The 16404-nt window shown below is 36.6% G+C and overlaps 1 protein-coding gene across 10 annotated transcripts in view; it reads left to right on the plus strand.

Moving 5' to 3' along the window:
• LOC134742269 (disintegrin and metalloproteinase domain-containing protein 11) overlaps positions 1-16404 on the plus strand; it is a 784213-nt gene that overhangs the window by 588340 nt on the left and 179469 nt on the right. The window lies entirely within an intron of this gene.

Consider the following 16404-nt stretch of genomic DNA (forward strand, 5'->3'; position numbering starts at 1 on the left):
ATCTCTAAATAATTTTTGTACTCTGTTGTATTTGTCGTGTTTTTTGTTGTAATAAAGTATCTAATATTTCATTGATTCCATAATTGTATTTTTTTTTTTTGTAATTTGTATTGCTTGAAAAAAAATTACATGTAAAAGTGCCCCTGTGGCATTTTTTCTGACATAAATGTTTGATGTTGATGTTTGGCAACTCATTGTTATTTTAATTTTGTTCTTTTGTGATTGGGTAACAATAAGAAGTTCCCGCTGAAATTGAGAACCCCAAGTTGTAAAACTTGAGTGAAATATATCATACATCCCCTATCATGAAAAGCAATATCTACACAAAAAAGTTATCTAAATTTTATTACTTGCGTGATAAGTTATGACTTGAGTAATCCCAACACTCGAACATCCAAAATTTCCTGCAAATGACATTAACCAACGTCCTTGCAATTTTTCATCATCAGTGGCATTTCCGCGACAGCGATCCTATCAGATCATTTCTACCTTATATCGTCTATATAAGGGTGATTTTAGGGTGTTTAGAATCGGCGTATTCGTCTATTTCATCCGGCGTTGTGTTAAATTGAGGTCCCCGTACTGCGATAGGGAAATGGGATCTGTGCAATCGCGAAAGCCAATCGCCATTTAATCCTGGACGATGGAATGAGAAATGTTTTCAATTTAGAAAACATATAAAATAAAATCGGCCAAGTGCGAGTCGGACTTGCGCATGAAGGGTTACCATTACGCAAAAAACAGCAAAAAAAATCACGTTTGTTTTATGGGAGCCCTACTTAAATATTTATTTTATTCTGTTTTTAGTATTTTTTGTTATAGCTGCAAGAGAAATTGATCATGTATGAAAATTTCAACTATCTAGCTATCACGGTTCATGAGATTCAGCCTGGTGACAGACAGACGGACAGTGGAGTCTTAGTAATAAGGTCCCGTTTTTACCCTTTGGGTACGGAACCCTAAAAAAACGTTTGGAAAAACAATATGCTATTGTATCGAGTGAAGGCGTTTCGTTGAGTTTTTAATTATGGGTCTTTTGTTGTTTACCGTGATTTCTTCGATTTCAAAATATTGTTTACCAATAAATTGCTAAAGTACTACATTGAAAGTGGCCTTTTTGTATTATGTGGCATTATTGGGTCTTTCTATTTATGATGTCTGTAGATTTTTTACAGCCTTTTGTCTTATTGTAGTGTTATAACGCTTTTTGATTAAAATGCAATTCAATTTGTTATATTTTTAAATGTAAAACATTCTCAAGACATGTATAACTTTCAATCGGAGTTTTATTTGTTACTTACTTTAATTATTCGTCAACCTTTAATTAAGATATGTATGTAATGCTATATAAGTTATTTTCATACCGCGAAGTTAACAGATATTAATCATGAAATAAAACTATGAAAACGGATTATATCACGTATATTGAATTTATCACCCGTTGACCACGAACGCTGTAAAGGGTTCGAAACGTCGGGATGTATTATAAATTCAATATACGTTTTCATAGTTTTATTTCATGAGTAACTATCGCGGTAACCGAAGACAATATTAGATATTAATCAACTATAGCAAATATATCAACTTGATCCATTGAATACATTTTGGGCGAATAGTTATTTATACTGCTATATATTTGTAACCGATCGTTAATTTTGTTTTATGGCATTGATATTTTGTAATAAAATGGGAACGTTATTTTCATTATTGGTGACGTTTTATTAAATTTAAAGCTTTTCACCAATATGTTTTATTTACAAAACGTATAATAAGTTACCAGACCAAAACAGATCACAGACACAAACAGACACAGACAGACAGAAACAGACTACTGTAGTTTACTTAATTCTAGTGTGCCTATTTAGTTTAAGATTATTTTAGAGCGCACCGCCAACAAACTGTTTCACAGTTTGGCGAACATTAGATTAAGGTACTTATAATGTTATCTTCTTCTTCTTCTTGTCCTAAGCCTTATCCCATCATCTGGGGTCGGCTCTCCTTGTCTGCATTTTCCACTGTTCCCGGTTTTGGGCTACGGTGTTGTCTATTCCTATCTCTTTTAGGTCCTTCTGGACCGTCGTCAACCAGGTGGCGGGCCGTCTTCCGGCGCCTCGCGCTGTCGTGGGTATGCTCAGGGCAGCTCGTACCATATGGTCTTCAGGGCGGCGGAGTACATGTCCATACCATCGTAGGCGGCGTTCTTTAACCTTGTCGATTATGGGCGCGATCTTATAACTTCCTCTGATGTGGATATTCCGTACTTTGTCCAGCAAGGTACTTATAATGTTATAATTTTTGTTCAATTTTCAATAAAAAAAAAAGATCTCGTTGGTATACCTACAAAGATAAAAATTATTTATTGACCATTTATAGGGCACACTTTGATATTATACGGCATATATGGCCACCCCATAACGTCTTCTCTTTTTGTATTTATTTCTTATGCATGCCAGCTTGGACCCTTTGACTTAGTCCAAAGGCGTACGAATCGTCGCTGATTCCAAACTCACTAAGCGGTATTGAAGCTTTAAGTCTAAGGAGAGACTGCCTCCTTGTGTTCTACCGCTTGTACAATGGGCTTTTCTCTGAAGAATTGTTTGACATGATGCCAACGGACGCCTTCTATCACCGCACCGCTCGCCGTCGGCAGGGTGTTCATCCTCACACCCTAGAACCTAAAAGGAATTTCCTCCGCGGACGCTCCGGCTGTGGAATGAGCTCCCTTCCAAGGTTTTCCCGAGGGTCTACAGTATAGGGGTTCTTCAAAAAAGGCGGTTTTTAAAAGGTCGACAACGCGCCTGTAACACCTTTGGAGTTGCAGGCATCCATAGGCTATGGTGACTGCAGGCGGGCCGTATGTTTGTTTGCCACCGATGTGGTATTAAAAAAATAGAATGTTTAGGATTTTAAAGAGGCGAGATGAGACTTGATCCGTGTACTTATTTTCTTAAATCTATACCGTCAAAGCGTTAATGTATTGTACTGTCGCATTTCATATTTGCTATACTGCGCTAATTTCAATAGAGCGGACATCTCGTAAATTAATTTTTATTTGCATCAGGTGATTAATTTGCTTTTTTGCCTACTATATCATAAAAAAGAGCTTAGTTTGTCCCCAAGTTATAAGGTAAGTATTTGCAGTTTGCAGTTTCTTTAGTGAAATCACTTCATTGGGCTAGGTACCTTTGGTATTAGGATATAACCGAAAAACCGGAAAAGCAAGAACATTATGTACATACCCATGGCCACGGCACGACGAAATGATTAACGAGTAGATTCTTTGTATAAAATCTAAAAAGTCCAGAGGAATGGAGAATTAGAAAAGTGTCAATAGTGATATTTCTTCAACCAAAATCGTCACTTTTGACACTGACTGGTCCTGATCAGGTCCATATCTATTCCAGATCAAAATCTTTACCTGTTATTAAAATCAGAATACGCCTTTGTTAAAAAAAAATTAAAGTTAATTACATGTAAAATTATTATAATTTTTTTTTTTTATATCGCTTACAATGACTTTAAAATAACTCCTGGAGTTTCGAGTACTTTGCAGCGCTCGTGATCAACTGAGACGGGAGTTTGAATAACTATCGCGGTAACCGAATACAATATTAATAATTAAAAAAACCGGACAAGTGCGAGTCGGAGTCGCCCACCGAGGTTTCCGTACTTTTTAGTATTTGTTGTTATAGCGGCAACAGAAATACGTCATCTGTCAAAAAATTTACCGTCTAGCTATCACGGTTGATGAGATACAACCTGGTGACAGACAGACGGACAGAGGAGTCTTAGTAATAGGGTCCCGTTTTTACCCTTTTTTATATACCACGTCGGTGGCAATCAAGCATACGGCCTGCCTGATGGTAAGCAGTTACCGTAGGCTATGGACGCCTGCAACACCGGAGATATTACGCGCTTTGGGTACGTAACCCTAAAAATAAGTTAAAATCAACCTAATATTATTAGAAAGAAGTTAAAATCAACCTGTTTAATGAACAGCAGGTGTATTTTGCATACGGAAAAAAATTTTTTTTTAACTGTTTATTACATAAGAGGTTAGGTACAAACATTCGTCTTAACTCAGTTACAATCTCTATCTTTTGAGATTATTTTAACTAAGCTTAGCCTAGAACATTTAGAAAAAAATGGACTCTCATTTTCTCTGGACTTGGCCGAAATGGGCCGAAAAACAACTGCCAACACTGATATCAGAGGCGAGTATACAAATGGACGTATTCGCTTCCAAGGGTGGGTCTGAAATAAATTGCCGCGTTACGAACCACGGACGGGGGGCGAGGTGAGGAAATTCAAATTGGATTGAAGGAAGTTTAGATTGGATTGAATTTTCTCGCCACCTTGTTTAATTTAGTAAGGGCGGGGCTGATGCACGGCTCTTGTATGAAGGTTACTTTTGGATTTCTTTTGAGCCAATTAAACTGCGATCTGAGTTATGATAGGGCAAACAAATTTATGACACAAATTCTAATAAGAATTTACATCTGAGCCGAATATGTCTACCTCATGCGTCCTGAAATATGAGCAAGAATTGCTACTGCCTGGATTTCACAAGATGGCTACCGGGGCAGAGGGAAACCAAAAAACCTGCCAAGTGCGAGTCGGACTCGCACACCGAGGGTTCCGTACTTTTTAGTATTTGTTGTTATAGCGGCAACAGAAATACATCATCTGTGAAAATTTTAACTGTCTAGCTATCACGGTTCATGAGATACAGCCTGGTGACAGACAGACAGACGGACAGACGGACAGCGGAGTCTTAGTAATAGGGTCCCGTTTTTACCCTTTGGGTACGGAACCCTAAAAAGAGATGGCGAAACGACTTGAGTACATTCTGTAAAGAGTGGTCAAAAAATTTAATCAATGAGGTCAAGGGGAGAGCAAAAGCCTTTTTCCTAGTACCTAGAGGGACACTAAGTAGATTAAAAAACAAATTCTATAATTGGGTCACTCCGAACGTGTACTAAAAAGCAGTATGCCACTTGAGACTCGCGAGAGATACTCGTACGATATTTTTGTAATCAGGAGTCCTACGTCCTGAGCTGTTATCTATCACTTTCCAGCGCATCATTTCTGCAACCAATCTACGCGTGGTTTCTTATGACGCATAGTTGATATGGTAGTAAAGGTCTTGCTTAGACTGGATAGTTTGCGATGCGCCATATAACCAATAGTGACTAATAGTAGGTTGTTGAATCTATTCTAAAATGGCGGCATACATGAATGTATGTATCGTGTAGCCTCTGGCATGTTGGCGGATAGTGGTCGTGTTATTCCTATTTCGAAATTGTGTACAATCCTACGTTACTTTTGAGAAACATGTATACAGTTTGATTTGAAGGTATTTCATTTTCAAATATAACCCTGTGATGGTGGCTTGGAATGGACGCATCTGGGTTTTATTTAATGGAAATGAAAAGCGCAGATGCCAGCCATATTGTACTTGTCTATATTTGAGTTGACCAAATAGGTAAGCTATTTTTAGCTCGTTATGTATTTGAGATAGGTTAAACACGTATAGTTAAAAACACTGATTCAGGCAAAAATATACCAAAATAAATAAAGGTATATCAAAATCTGTTACTTTTAGGCAAACCACTTTCAATAAATAACTAAACTTTTTAAGCTAATCTTTTTACGGGTGCTTCAGACTTATAAACCAAAGACTTTAAACTAATAAATATATATATTTTTTATGAGCCGACTGTGAATTCTTCACATAGAAAGATCTCTATTATTATTACGATATTATCAGCAAAGAAATCGTCCCTAAGAAACAAAATAAAATATGTGATTCATTATATCCACTTGTGTCATGTCAAGCCAGATTGAGAGTCATTATACATACAGCCACTACACGATGTAATTACATATAGCTGTAAAGCCGGCTAAGTGCCGCCTACAATACGTTTTAATTATAACATCAAAAGACGTAGACTCCCAGCCTTTTTGATATCAGTATAAAAGCCTAACGAAACACGCTCCTTTTGTCTAGTAAATACTTAAGGCTCGGCCGCCAACCTCAACTCCCTACAACTATGTCGGTGGTGCGATGTTGTGTCCAAAATGCGCTCGAGTATTTAGCAAGAAGATAGGGTACGTGAGCCACCTAAGGGCGCACCAGAGAGTGGATCAGCTACACTCTAATAAATCGAATTAAAAATTGCCTACTCCAGACAGTCGCTGTGGCCGAAATTGGTCGGAAGAGCATCATTTCAGCTATGCACGTGTTTAGGTAGGTAATTTCAGTATGTATACGCTGACAATGAGTACATCTTTTATAGACATTGTGTACAAAGTATCCGTTTCATTCGCTTTTACTTATATCAAAATTTAACGAAAGTATTTAGAAAAGTATTACAATTTGCAATGTAGATAAAGCCAAAATTGTAAATAGATAACCGACTTCAAAATAAGAAGTAAGTGTAAGACCCAAGTATACAATTACGAGTATCGCCCTTATTATATTTTATAACCAGGTTTAACCCATTATTTTGCCACCAAAATGATCTCAGTTAATCTCGATCTTCAGACATGCCTACCATATACATGCCTATCAAAGTTGTTTTAATATTTATTAAATCACATTTACAATCGGGTCTAATGCGAATTTATTTTGTTACCTTTATTTACCGACGTTTCGACACAGGTTTCACTGGTCGTGGTCGTGGTGGTATGTGTTCAAAACGCGAAAGTTTTAAATGTTATTTGTTTTAATATTGATGTATGTTATTAACAGAATATAGTACCTACTCTAGTAGAGAAATAATTACGTTCCTCTATCTTTACTTGACATCAAGAAATTGCAGGCGATTTTCGTTAAGTACACTGCGGTAGCTTCGTCTTCATCATTGTACTACACTGATTTAAACTTTCACGATTTTTACTCATTATTATTCACAACGGCGGGACTTAATCGTGTAAAATAAGTTTTAAATTTACCTCCGACGTTTCGAGGACGGCGTTGTCCCCGTGATCTCGGAGAAGACTGGAAGTTGACATCAACATCTTCTAGGCGCGCGAATTTATTGACTTAAACGCAACGTTCTCCGTCCTCGAAACGTCGGAGGTAAATTTAAAATTAATTGTAGGTACCCTACTATTTTTCTTACTCTGTAGTAGGTATGTAACGAATATTGCGTGCAAGTTCTTGAACAGTACAAATGGGGCTTAATTCTACTGTTGTCTTTATTTTACTTTATCGTGTAAAGCGGCCATCTTTTATTCCCGCATCAGGTATTAAGCATTGCCGGACAAACAGATGGACGGAGCTTAATTACAAGCGCGTCTCGCTTATTCCTACGAGAGGAAACATGGCTTCATGAATGAATGTATTTATTTGTATTAAACATGGATTCATCTGCTAATAATATCTTGCACAAGGTACGTAAAAATGTCTGACACAGTTCTATTTGTTCTTTAAGAACGTGTCATATATTTTTAAACGACTTCAATTTCATAGAAGGAGGAGGTTCTGTATTCGGTTGTGGCTATTTTTTTGTGCGCTTTGTAATTATATGTTTTCAGATTTTTCATTTGTATCTAATAGTCTATCTTCATGCCAAATATCAAGTTTCTAGGTCATCTGGAAGTGGGTTAGGTTTTTGATCTATAAGTCTTAATTAATCTGTACCTTCTAATTTACTCTTTTTTTTTTTTTTGTTTACTGTAACTTCTCATTTTTATCTTATATTATTTATTTTAGCCCTCTTTTATAAATTTATTGACTTTCCTCTAGTCTATTTGTACGCAGTGCTATATTTGTCTACCGTTCTTCATCAATTCTTATCTACTCAAAGGTTAACTGGAAGAAATCCCTTAAAGGGATAAGTTTGCCTTTGTACTGCCTATTTCTGTGCCATATTTGTGTTCTGTGTTTTGGTACAATAAAGAGTTTATACATACATACATACATACATACATAATCTAATTATCAATATATTATTTTTTGCCATCGAATTATGAATAATTTTGTTTTCATATTTTTTCCTCTGTATATAGGTACACCTAATATGCCAAATTTCAAGTTTTTAGGTCATCTGGAAGTGGGTTAGATTTTTGATCTAAATTCAGTCAGTCACAAGAATGCCGGTTTTCAAACGATAATGTATCAATAACTGTTTGAGTTACGTTTATGAAATTTTAGACAAGCTAAGGGGCTTCAATAAATGTTTCATCTTTGTAGGTTAAATAGGATTCAAGTTGTGAAGGGGTCAAAAGTAGCTCGAAATGTTTCGTGTAATATTACACACGGTTGCTGCGTCGCCAGTTCCTTCGGACTTTCAATTCGGACTAAGCACAACAATTATAACGTAAAATCAAAGAGGATATAATAAGATAGAGCGGTACTGTCATAGTAAATTTTGTAACCACTGTAAATTCACTGCCATCTATCGATATACTTTAAAACTAAAAATGAAGATTTATAAAAATACGTTAAAATATATTTAAAAAATAAATAAATATAAATGATTTTTTTATTTGCATTAATTATTTTTATATGATTTTGACCAATGTTCTTTCACTGATATGCGTTAAAATTATAAATAACAAACGAAAGCGTCAACGCCCTCTCTACGAGAGTAGGCCAAAACTAGTGGCGCCATCTGATCGAGAATCAAATTTTCGTGATTTTCGAGGCACGTTTTTTCCTTAGACTGTATCCATCTATTACGGAGTTAATGGAGTTATATCTATCTTTGGTAAAATTTTACTCTTATTGCCACAATAAACCCTCACCCGCTTAAATTTTATCCAAACGATATCGTGATATTTTCCATTAGTTTAAAGAATGGTTCTTTATTTTTATAACATTGTAAGCCTTCTCCATTTTTCATGTGAAGCGTCCGTTCCTAATTATACCCTCAATGTCGCCTTAACCGAGATGAGCGCGTATTCCTATAGTATTACGGGCGCAGAGTCGAACGATGAGGGGAATCAGTAATGTACTTCAGCTCTAGATTATTTCTATTTAAAAGAATATCGGTGTAGTTACTCTCATTCCTCTTCCCTCTATAGTTTCTTAAGATCCTTTAGGTTTTTTTTTATCGCGTATATATATATATATCTTTACATGAAAATAATTGTAGTGTATAACTAGCCTTATGAACCGATTTTGCATGTACAACCAGCCTTAAAGTTTGTAGTCTATGATTGTTCATTATTTTAGTATGTGGGTATTTTTGCACTTTGTAATTTTTCCTCAGTCACCCGTTGACCACGAACGCTGTAAAGGGTTCGAAACGTCGGGATGTATTATAAATTCAATATACGCGATATAATCCGTTTTCATAGTTTTATTTCATGATCCTTTAGGTTCCTCAAAATTTCCTTTTTATTATTATTCCGAGCATAATGTCCCATTGTTTGGAAAACGCCTTCTCCGTTTTCCTCCCGCGATTCGATTTTTCCGGCTTCCACTATAGTGATATTTAAAACTTGATTATAATAATTCAGACTATAATAATCTGATATTGATATATAGTTTTGATTTAACTCTCAGTATATCATGCTCTCACCACTAATATCATACGATTATATATATATATATATTTTTTTTTTTTTTCTTTTTATTATAAACTGATCGGCGATTGGCCCTAGTCACACCTGATGGAAAGTGAAGACAGGGCCTAAGATGGAGCTCACGGGTTCAGTAACAGCCTATTCACTCTTGTTTTAAAGAGACCGAGGTCATATTGATCAGGGAATACATGGCGGGAGCGCATTCCATTCCTTAGCCGTCCGTACCAAAAAGGATTATATTAAAATCAGGTTTTCAATGTCGCAAAATAATGTTAATTGCCATAACTATCGTTCCACTTTAACGATGCTCGCAGTATTAAAAGATTGACATTCATACCAAGGTGCTGCATTAAATATTGTGAAAAGTCCAGTTTCATAATGATGCGCATTGCGCAAGTGAGAGTAGAGACTTCGGTACTTTAGTTTTTAGAGCATGTTTCCTATTTTCTACTTGTACGGCCACCTAAATACTTGATTCGCAAATTCCGGTGAAGCGTTTTGAACAACGTCACAGGTCTCATACATCGCTGCTTCATTTTTCAAACCCGGCACTGCCCGGTGATGAAAAATAATTTCACTTTTTCCCGGACATTTATTAATTTTGAACGCTTACTGTGACACAGATTGGTAATTGGGGGGATACTGTCAAGTTGAATTTAAGTGAAGTTGTACGGATTAAAAATATCATTACCTTCCGCTATTTTTTGATTGTTGTTTAAAAATTAATAAAAAAGTCTCATCCTACATATATCCTATTTTTCTTTTACTATCTAGTATGGTGTTACTAGATAATAGCTATTAACTACTTTATTGCATTAGTAAATTTGTACGATAATTATCTTTTTAATGATGTTGGTAATTTACTTGTTGAGTAATATTTTGAGTGTGAATTTGAACAGTTCAAAATGCTAAACTCCAGGAAATGAAACTTACTTACGCGTAAGTGAATAAAGTTTGAAATCGACGCTTACTGTTTACAATAGATATAAACTGAAATAACAATTAACATAATCTAAACATAAAACTAATTCAAAACTAAACTTAATAAAATTAAATTTATATAAACTTAAATATAATTATAGATAAATAAACGAATTTAAACTGTTGTGAGTCATACTAATATTAAATCATTTTACGGTTTAGACTCACTTGTTTTAGTCACTCGCGCGACATGTTTCGGAGAGCCTAGGTCTCCTTTCTCAAGCACTAATAGTGCGAGCAGCGTTCACGACGACCGTGTGTTGCGTGCGTGCGTGGTCGTCGTGAACGCTGCTCGCACTATTAGTGCTTGAGAAAGGAGACCTAGGCTCTCCGAAACATGTCGCGCGAGTGACTAAAACAAGTGAGTCTAAACCGTAAAATGATTTAATAATAGATAAATAAAGATATCGAAAAATACTATTACACGTATTCATTGAGGACCTCACCGCTAACCACAAAACAGAACTCAAACACACAAACGACTATATATTGATATACTAATAGCACGTATCTGGACAGTAAATAACAAAGCAACTATTCACGTTCCGAACCCAATACGTATAATATTAACGAAATTCAGTGAAGCGACATTTTCGCACCGATGAACAAACCCTTAATATTTAGATGAAAAAACCTTTCAAACGAGTACAAATAGTATCATATCAAAGAAATAGGAAATCTATCCTATTTCTCCTAGTTTTGAAGTCGAATTTTGAGGAAGCGTTATTGCAATGTGAGACATAAATTTAGTTCTGACGATGGTGTGTTTCTAATATAGTTATTTACGATACAAGTGCGGAAAAGAGGAAATTCGAAACGAGTGGCGATAAATTAAAACACGACCGCAGGGAGTGTTTTAAATCGACACGAGTTCCGAATTACCTATTCGCACGTGTATCGTACAACGTTTTACAGTACATATGGCCCTTTAAACTTTCGACATATGCACGAAAAGCGCTCTTTTACGCACTAGTGCGAGAAAGTAGAACCATATGTATTGTAAAATTACTTTTATACGCATTCATAAAACTTCGTTAGGGTTTTGCTAGCTCGTTTACAAATTGAAATGTCAAAATGACCGTTAGAAATGTAATTAACAGCGTCACATGCACCAACTAACGCGGGGTTTGCCGGTTAAACGGTTAACCCAGTGTCAAATTGTAATGGTAACCATGGTAACTCCAGGCTTAACCGGTTAACCCCGGATTAGTGAATGATGCAAGTGGCCCAGATGATTAGTGTTTTTGAGTTACACAATATTATCTAGGTAGGTATGTCTTATTCAAATATTAATATTATTTCAATAAAATTCTGATCTAAAAACCTCATTAAAATTTTAATTTATAAATATACTTAAATGAGCGAAATACGGATCCTTTCGAAACTTTTTTACATCTTGCAATATTGTTACTTTAAGTGATATTTTGATGACGTTATGGATTTGTTATTTCAGTATATTTATGCCATAGACTAATAATAATAGACCGCCAATCAACCAAAACGATGCTTATTTTCGTAATCGACATCTAGCGTCTAGTAGTTTACCTATCAGTACCGCTACTTGACACTAGATGTCACGAGTGTCGCGACAGACGAAAAGTGTAATGGTCAACCATTTACAACTAATATTACAAACGGAAGGAGTTAAAAATAGAGTTCCGGTTAATCCAGTTATAATATTAGCTGAAAATTGTTGAGCATGACTTTTCGTTCGTCGCGACATCTAGTGTCAAGTAGCAGTACTAATAAATCCACTACTTGACGCTAAATGTCGACTACGAAAATGAGCAGTGTTTTGGTTACGCGCTGGTCAAATGGATTGGCGGTCTAGTGTTTATTAGTATAGGCATAGGCCTATGCCAAGAAAACAAAGAATTAGTTTAAATTCTCTTCTCTTCGTCTTAAGGGGCCCACTGACTATTAGTCCACCGAACGATATCGGCCTGTCAGTTAGAACAAACATTTCGAACAACTGACAGGCCGATATCGTCCGGCGGACTGATAGTCAGTGGGCCCCTTTATAGGTTATAAATTCTCAAGAGGTTTTTATAAGTCGCTCGAAAAAGTATTTCCCACGACAGGCTAATCAACGTCCCCGGCAATAACATTATTCCTCGAAAAATTCTCGGTAATAAATTTACGTCGCAACAATTCGGCGCTCATTAATCACTCGAATGTGTTCTTCTATAACGTCATTATGTCCTGTCGCGTTAAAATTGTTCAAGTTTTTAAGCGAGCGAGCGTTTTGAGAATGGAGGAGTATCGCGGCGTTAAAAGGGCATACTTGGGACGCCAGGTGGGGCGGAGGCCGATCAGACGTCCCAGGTATCGCTGGGGCGATGCTGTTGGAGTAGACTTGAACGATCTCCATGCCGATAACTGGCGGGAGATGGCACAGGACCGAGACGACTGGCGTATACTCGTGTCGGAGGCCAAGGCTCATTTTGGTTCGCTGCGCCATTAAGTAAGTATGTTTTAAGCGACAATTAAAAGCTATGGAGGAAACTACTTATTAGTTACGAGTATAGTTGTTATTATTGTAGCCAATGAGAAAATAAGTTTATCCCTGGGAGCCTAGATGACTAATAATTTAAGAGCTGGTAGGCAATAAAAAAATAAGTTTATCCCTGGGAGATGACAAATAATTTAAGAGCTGGCTTTGAAAGCGTATGAAATTATTGTCATACGAAATATATTTTCGCGCGCACTCAAACGATTTTGCATAAATGACGTGTGTAACCATTTGCATAAATCACATAAACTGTTATAATATTGTCATTTCATATTATGAGCAACATGTACATTACATAGGCATCGGTACTTCAAGCGTTTTGATTACTTTCTTTCAGTGGTAACACTTTATTAAATCATTTGCTGCCTAAGTGTATCTGATATCTAAAAAATATCTGATTGATAATCTTATTGGTAGGGACAAAACAGCGTGACCCCATTTGATTTTAAGTTTTGAACTGAAACTGTTATCAAGACAGGAGAGTTTAGATTTGTGTTGTTTGTCGTGTCAGGTCAGGAAATTAAAACCACTATGATGTTTGTCCTCTACGCAAGCAATGCCCTTTACTAAACGGTACTCCATTTTGACGTCCGATCACGTCAATCACACGACGAACGACGAAGTATAAAAAAAAACTTTAAAAAATGCTAGTTATTTCTAGATTTTTTTATACTTCGGTTATATAATGGTGGCATATTGCGTTTATAACTATAGTTCCTGTACAATTTATATTTCAATAAAATGTAACGATACGAAAGGTATCATTTAATTCCATTTTGAAAGTTGATAAACTTAAATTTTGAAGCTTTGAGGTCTTGTATTGTAATTATACAATACAAATATACTGTTGACAATACAGAAAACAATACAAAGAATACAGAAAGGTTTTATCATTCGAACTTAACTAATAGAATTCGTTATAAAATTCAACATTACATTTGGTGGTTGACTGGTAGAGAATGCCTTTAGGCATTAAGTCCGCCATATGTACTTTATTTGTTATATATAAAGTTTAAAATAAATAATAAATAAATAAACATTTTTGTCATCATCACAATTGTTATCCCTTACCTCTATATGTCTATATCTAAAACAGCTTATCGTCCGTACAGTTCACACGTGATCGCGTCCGCTCCCGAGTGGATGGTTACCGCTTTATCTGCTCACAGCTTTCTGGAGAAAATACGAACCGAACCGCCTTGAGAAATATTAGCTACATATATTTATAGTACTTTGAAGGACGCGCGATAGTAACTGGTAAAGCCTCTAGTTAGATACCTAAAGACAAAGGAATATTCGTAAAAAAGTGTAATATTGTGTTTGACGAGCGACGACCTGGTGAAGGTCGCGGGAATTCGGTGGTTGCGAGCGGCAAAGGATCGGTCGGAGTGGCGAGCCTTGGGGGAGGCCTATGTCCAGCAGTGGACGTCTATCGGCTGACATGATGATGATGATGACTGGTCTTGCCTAGTGGGTAGTGACCCTGCCTGTGAAGCCGATGGTCTGGGTTCTCGGTAAGGGCATTTAATTGTGTGATGAACACAGGTAAATTATATTTGTTCCTTAGAAACACCCAGGTGTTTTCTATGTATTTTTGTATTTGTCTATTAGGTATATCGTTGTCTAAGTACCCACAACACAAGTCTTTTTGAGCTTACTGTGGGACTTAGTCAATCTGTGTAAGAATGTCCTGTAATATTTATTTATTTATATTGTAACGGTGCCGTATATAAAACGTATGGCGGTGCACACAGCTGTCTACTTCAGCTATCTAAACTCCAACTACATTATTTAGTGATGGCTCTTTAGCGATAAGACCGCCCGCCTGTTGTCTGTCTATGTTTAATCAATTGTTTTTATTTAAGCTGTATCTTTTACTAAGCTGTGCCAATACAAGGAGTATTCTATTATATTCTATTTTTTTTTTCTACTTTTCACGTCTTAACATTAATAAGTATATATACCTAAGTAGGCGCGTAGCTACGGAAAAAGTAGTCTCAATAATCTCCACAAGAAAGTAAGAAACGACACGAATGTTGATATTGTTGAGTGCAAAAAATTTATGAACAAACAAGTTTTTAACGTTTTTTTTTCTGAGTAGGTAACTGAAGGCGCTTTTGTAAAAACCTATTTGCAAGCGAAGAAAACACAGTATACCTATATGTTTACATGTTTATACCCTTAGCCCCTTGTCAAAACGGGACCGCGCTACGTTAGATACAGATCAGATTCAAACGAGGATAATAACCAAATAGTTTGATCACAAAAACAACCACGGATAATTCAATGAAACCCGAAATATGGTCCAAATATAATTGACGACTTCCCTGTATCCTTTATAGCAGAACGAATGGAAAAAACTTTACAATTTCTTGTGAGCCCGATGGCTGGTCTTTCATTCGTTCCATTCGCTCACTCCCCATAATTGGCGGTGGCGCAGAATGAAAAAAAAAAGAACGCAACCTAATTGCGAGCCGGGCTTTTAGGCTAAGGCTAGGAAATGGGCGGCTTAGAAAGGTGTCAGAAGTAACGGACAAAACCTAACTTAAAGTTAATGCAAGAAAAATATATGTACAGTCAGCTGCAGAGAAAAGGTACCCCACGTCCATACTTATTTACAGAACTTTGTATGCAGGGGGGTGCCTTTTCTCTGCAGCTGACTGTACAGGCCAACAACATTGTGCCAAATATCTTAATCCGTCAAATGAGTATAATATTAAATATATTTACAACATTTCTTAAAAAACAAAACCTACAACATTTTAGTAAACAATAAATTGTCGCATTATGCCGAATCGCGAATCGCAGTATTTTAACTACGACTTTAAAATGTACGTACTGTACTGTGCGGTTTAAGAGGAATTTCCTCCCGCGTACGCTTCGGCTGTGGAATGAGCTCCCCGACGTTTTCCCGAGGGGCTACAGTATGGGGTTCTTCAAAAAAGGAGTGTACAGGTATGTGTAATATCTCCGGTGTTGCAGGCGTCCATAGGCTACGGTAACTGCTTACCATTAGGCGGGCCGTATGCTTGATTGCCACCGACGTAGTATAAAAAAGAAATTGATCTAATTACTCGTATAATAGTACTGCATCTTGCCAGCATAATTAAGTGCAGGGGAGACTGACCGACCGAATAAAAGGGGAAAAGGACCGGCTCACAGTGCATTTCACGCTCGAGCGATGGTTTTATATTAATACTATAAAACCTTATTATACATAATCAACAAAATAAGGAATGGAATGCGCTCCCGCCATCTGTATTCCCTGATCAATATGACCTCGGTCTCTTTAAAACAAGAGTGAATAGGCTGTTACTGAACCGGTGAGCTCCATCTTAGGCCCTGTCTTCACTTTCCATCAGGTGTGACTAGGG

This window comes from Cydia strobilella, chromosome 6 (assembly GCF_947568885.1).
Source record: "Cydia strobilella chromosome 6, ilCydStro3.1, whole genome shotgun sequence".
Lineage (NCBI taxonomy): Eukaryota > Metazoa > Arthropoda > Insecta > Lepidoptera > Tortricidae > Cydia > Cydia strobilella.